The sequence below is a fragment of the Paramisgurnus dabryanus genome, chromosome 6 (assembly GCF_030506205.2).
Source record: "Paramisgurnus dabryanus chromosome 6, PD_genome_1.1, whole genome shotgun sequence".
In the NCBI taxonomy this organism is placed as follows: Eukaryota; Metazoa; Chordata; class Actinopteri; order Cypriniformes; family Cobitidae; genus Paramisgurnus; species Paramisgurnus dabryanus.
Window position 1 is genome coordinate 12,000,305 of NC_133342.1, and position 5,639 is coordinate 12,005,943.

The 5,639-nt window shown below is 43.9% G+C and overlaps 1 pseudogene; it reads left to right on the forward strand.

Moving 5' to 3' along the window:
- Nucleotides 1-895: 895 nt before the first annotated feature.
- Nucleotides 896-3,866, forward strand: LOC141282347 (guanylate-binding protein 1-like; annotated as a pseudogene).
- The last annotated feature ends 1,773 nt before the right edge of the window (nucleotides 3,867-5,639 follow it).

Consider the following 5,639-nt stretch of genomic DNA (forward strand, 5'->3'; position numbering starts at 1 on the left):
TGGGTTCCAGTGTTAAGAGAGCGCTTTACTTCCTGCTTTTACAAAACAATCGCATCTTAATGACGAAAGCGCGCCCGGACTCGGATCGATAAGAAGTACAGTGTGAGTGCGTGCACCTGGGGGAGTAGGGAGGGGTGGCAATCGCGCCCAGGCATGGTTTGGTTTGGTTGGGATAATGTGAGTGCGCCCTAAAGGGCGGGTTATAGTTGTGCATAGGTCCTACGCCGTGGCCGCGACGGCGTAGGTTCCACGTCGGTTTTCAATTATAGTTTTGCGTTGTTGTCCGACGTGCAAACACACGCGCAGACCGATGGTAGGCAGTATCCACACTTGTAACCACAGTAGCAGCGCGACCATCAGTGAAGAAGCAGCTTGGCAAGTTAACCCACAAACGAAGAAGAAACAGCAACTTGTTGTGTATGATTTGAGAAGACCAGCAATGATGGAAGTAAATGAACAGCGACTTTTGTTGCAGTTTGAGTTAAATCACCCCTCAACTTGGCCCATCTTTGTCTTCACCATCGCAACGGAAATACCTATGACACAGTTTTTTTACCTGACAAGAGGGGTTCTGGTGGACCAATCACAGCGTTTGCGGTCCGCGTAGAACTGACACGCTGTTTAAAATTTTGTGAGGTGCACGTCAGGCTACTCAGAGCTACGCACAGGCTACGGATAACCTATGGCGTAGAAATTAGCACAACTATAAATCGGGCTTAACTCCCATTTGGAGCCAGCCTCTAGTGGCCAGTCAATGGATTGCATTTAGTCACTTCTATGTTGGCTTTACCATAAAGATTGGAAGGTTGTCCCTTGGTTACCACACACTTTATTGTGAATGTGGCTGATTTTTCTTTTCTGTTTTCTTTATAGAATCATGGCTTGTGGTGAACTCATGTCAGCTCCAGTGTGTTTGATTGAAAATGATAAAAATGGGAAGCTGAGTGTCAGGAAAGAGGGCAAAGACATTCTGGATGGAATCAATGAACCGGTGGTGGTGGTGTCTGTTGTGGGACTCTACAGTACGGGGAAATCTTACCTTATGAACCGCCTTGCAGGACAACAGACAGGTGTACAATTTTTCCTTTAAAAAAAAATTTTGGACCAGAAATGCTAACAGCATCCCTGTCTGTGTACACTCACCGTGACAACCTCAAAACACTAACTATATGTGTTTTAAATAATAGAGATTTTAAACAGACATTTTAAATAATAGTGTGATTATCTTAGGCTTTGCTCTCAGCCACACTGTCGAGTCAAAGACCAAACGCATCTGGATATGGTTCATTCCTCACCCGTCTATGCCAGGACACAGAAGGACTTGGTGATGTGATAAAGGTGAGACTAGCAACACATCTGAATAATTTCAATAATAAAATGTTTATATGGTTAAGTATTTAACTTGGACTGGTAAGGAAGTTAGTTACTATTAGAACACTGGTCAGTTTGTAATAGGTTTATAGTGTGGTGTTTTAAAAGATTGAGCTATATTATTATAACCAACTCAAGACACTGAACTGTTTGTTTCAGGGAGATACTGAGAATGACAGCTGGATCTTCTGTCTTGCGGTTTTGCTCAGCAGCACCCTGGTGTACAACAGCAGAGGAACCATTGATAATGATGCAGTGCAAAGGCTTCAGTATGCTTTATTATTTTGCATGCATGACTTTCTTACACACAAATGCACACACATAAGATGCTGTTATTCCTGAATGTTGTGCAGCTATGTTGTGGAGCTCCCTGAGCAGATCAAGATCAGATCACCATCATCTGCATCAGAAGATGAAGAGGGGGAAGAAACTATTCAGTTTGTGTGTTTTTTCCCATCATTGTATGGTCCGTTAGAGATTTCAACTTGGAATTGAAAATTCAAGGAAATTTGTGTTACAGAGGATGAGTACCTCGACTTTGCCCTTAAGCTGAAGCAAGGTATTGCAGACAGTATTGCACACAAAGTGGACCCTTGTTTTGGTGTAAAATCTTTATGCAAATAAACACAAATATTGTCCCATAATATCCATTCTATGAGGACACTGATACAAATCATGCCTGAAATCAACACAGTGCCTACCGTGGCAGGCTACTATGACAATTAAAGCATTTACTACAACTACATTTTTACTACAATTATAGGTGATTTTAATAAAAAAAATTATGTACTGTACTTACAATTATACAACAGTTCTTTCAGGTTCTCGAATCTGATTGGCTAAGAGCTGTTCCCAGCCATTCAATATCCTACTGATAACACCACAGTAACCGTTTCACCGTTTGTATCATTCTGCCACCTACTGGTCATTTTAGAATTAGTGAGCGAGGCTTCTTTAAACATGTGAGTCATTCACATGACATATCTCTGCCGCCATGGGCGTTTTTGCTTAATATGGGCTTTTGTGCTGACATGTATGCAGTTTTGTTTCGTTTTTTCACCCCTATGCCTACTGTGTAGAACGGGTTTCCCCAAATCTTACCCTGTAGGGCCGGAGCACTGCAGAGTTTTGCTCCAACCCTTATCAAACACACCTGAGCAATCTAATCAAGGTCATTATGATCATTAGAAAATCACAGGTGGGTAAGTTTGATTAGGGTTGGAGCTAAACTCTGTAGTGCTCCGGCCCTCCAGGGTAAGATTTGGGGAACCCTGGTGTAGAATGTGCATTACTGTTTCCAGATCTTCACATTTAATCTGATCTCCAGCTGTACCTGCTTGACACTCTTATTCAGCCAAAGTTTATTATTGGCCCATAAATCTGCTTGTACTTAACAGTGACTAAGTAATGTTACACATTTGTTATATATTTATTTTACAGAATAAGGCACCGTTCCCTGATAACGCTCAGTCTTAGCCCGCTGAGGAGACTCAAAAAGATATATCTTACCAAAGTTGTTTATGTTCCTAAGTGTGTTCCCCGAAGTGTCCCTTAGGAAGCTTCTTAACACGTTGCCTCTAAATCCGACGTAACAATGGCGCTGTCCCAAGTGAAGGTGCTGAATTATTTGCGATCGATTGCTCAGGGATCGATTTTCCACTTCACGCAAAGGTGCATTACGGCATTAAGAAAGACAACATGTTCTATACAAATGGAACATTACTCAAACTATTCCAGTAACATTTATTTTAACATAGTTTAAGTTATCCGTAAATATAGACTATTAATTAATTATCAAATTGTCAGTAATACGGGTAGACAAACAATATTCCTAGCTAATCATCCACCCTCCTTATCCCGTTGTGCCACTTGTGCCGCGTCTTGACATGGGTTTAACGACTTTTAAAATTATGTAATACACTTTTATACTAATGGTGAGGTACTTTACAATCAGAATTGATTGGCAAAAATAGTTTTATTCATTGTGGTAGCCCTTGCTCATATAAAGGTTGGAGACCCCTGTGCTAGAAGCATATGAACTTGCTGAAATATACACCCTTAAATAAAGTTAAATGACTACTGTCTGTAACAACACTAATAAATCTTTCACGAGCTGCAGCTTTCCTTGTCGACTAATTGATTGATCTACAACAGTGTATTGTGATGTCATGAGAGGCTACACAGTTTTCAGCAGGATGGCTCAAGTAGTGTGAGGAGACAAAGTTCAAACAAAACAAGGATTTTATTATAGTTTTTGGGAATTAACAACAAAAATCATTCTGGCATCTTGTTGACCTTCAAGCATCAAACTTCAATGAGGTCTCTTCTCATAGTCCTGATTCCCTCAGGTAAATAAACATTCTTCTATTCTTACTTCAGTCCATGTAGATTGTGGTCAACCCAGTAACAAGCCCTTCTTCAGTCTGATAAGGATTTCCAACGGCAAGGTTTTTCCAATGTTAGTTTCTCCAGCTTTTGTGTTCCTCTTCTGCTAGTGCAGCTTAGAGTTTTATTTCTCAAACCCCACACACACACTGATTGTGTCTCTCACCCTTAAAAAGCCTTCAGCTCATCAGATCCTAATCAGTCTCAGCTGTGTGGGAATATTGATTTATTTGAGGGGTGACGTTCCCGACTAGCCCAGCAGATGGAGCCATAGCTGTTTGTGATTGAAGCCATCTCAGAGAAATGTACCGTCCCTCCAGGACACAGCCTCTAGTGACATCACACATTCCTCCCCTCGAGACCGACGTCCTCGTCGGGGTAAAGGCAGAGAAGAAGGCATCACGCCGGGAGAGGGCATCTGCATTGCCATGGCGCTTGCCAGCCCTGTGTACAACAGAAAAGTTAAACGGTTGCAAGCTCAAAAACCATCTGGTAACTCTACTGTTAGTTTCCTTGTTCTTGGCCATCCATGGCAAAGGGGCGTGATCAGATACCACAGTGAAACGTCGACCCAGGAGATAGAACCGCAGGGACTCCAGGGCCCAGGTTACAGCAAGACATTCCTTTTCCACGGTTGAATAATTCTTCTCCCTTGGAAGTAACTTTCTGCTTAGATAGAGAATAGGATGTTCTTCACCGTCGTGTGCCTGGGTGAGGACAGCACCTAGACCCACCTCTGATGCATCCGCTTGGACAATGAATTCTTTCTTAAAGTCAGGCGCCACCAGGATTGGACTGGAGCAGAGTGCTCGCTTTAAGTTAACAAAGGCTGCCTCTGCTGCAGGATTCCACTTCACCATTCGTGAGTGGCGTTTGATTGTCAGCTCTGTTAAAGATGTAGCTATGGTAGCAAAGTCCATAATAAAACGTCTATAGTAACCGGCTAGGCCCAAAAATGACCTTACTTGCTTCTTGGTGATGGGCTGTGGCCAGTCCTGTATGGCCTGCAGTTTGGCTTTTTGAGGTTTGACCAACCCTCGCCCAATGGTGTACCCCAGGTAATTTGTCTCATTGAAGGCCAACCTGCACTTTTTTGGGTTCGCTGTGAGCCCTGCCTCCTTGAGCGAATCCAGCACTGCTTGTACTCGGGGTATGTGGCTGTCCCAGTCTGGACTTTGTATGACCACATCGTCCAAATATGCTGCTGCGTACCTCTTGTGGGGAGCAAGGACTCGATCCATTAGGCGTTGGAATGTGGCAGGTGCCCCGTGGAGACCAAATGGAAGATGGGTATAATGGTAGAGGCCGTCCGGGGTGGTAAAGGCTGTCTTCTCTTTGGATGCCTGGGTCAAGGGCACTTGCCAGTAGCCTTTGGTGAGATCAAGGGTGGTTAGGAAGCGAGCATGCCCCAAGGAGTCTATTAAATCATCGACACGAGGCATTGGGTAAGCATCGAATTCTGACACCTCGTTCAACTTTCGATAATCATTACAAAACCGTACTGATCCGTCTGGTTTGGGAACTAGTACAATGGGACTTGCCCAGGCACTTTGGGACTCTTCAATTATTCCCATCTCTAGCATCTTCCTTACCTCCTCTTGTATAGCTACTTTTCGGGCCTCCGGCACACGGTATGGACGCTGATTTACCGTTTTGCCAGGCCTGGTGCGGATCTCATGTTGAACCACCTCTGTGTGTCCTGGAAGGGAGGAAAAGACCTCCCGGTTCCGATCTACGAGTTCCAGGGCCATCTGTCGTTGATGTGGGGACAGACTCTGACCCAGCTGAACCTCTTATCGCACCAATTCCTTGGTCCCTGTGGGGGGTAGACAGCTGAACATCGCCTCTCTGGCGTGCCACTTCTTTAAGAGGTTAACATGATA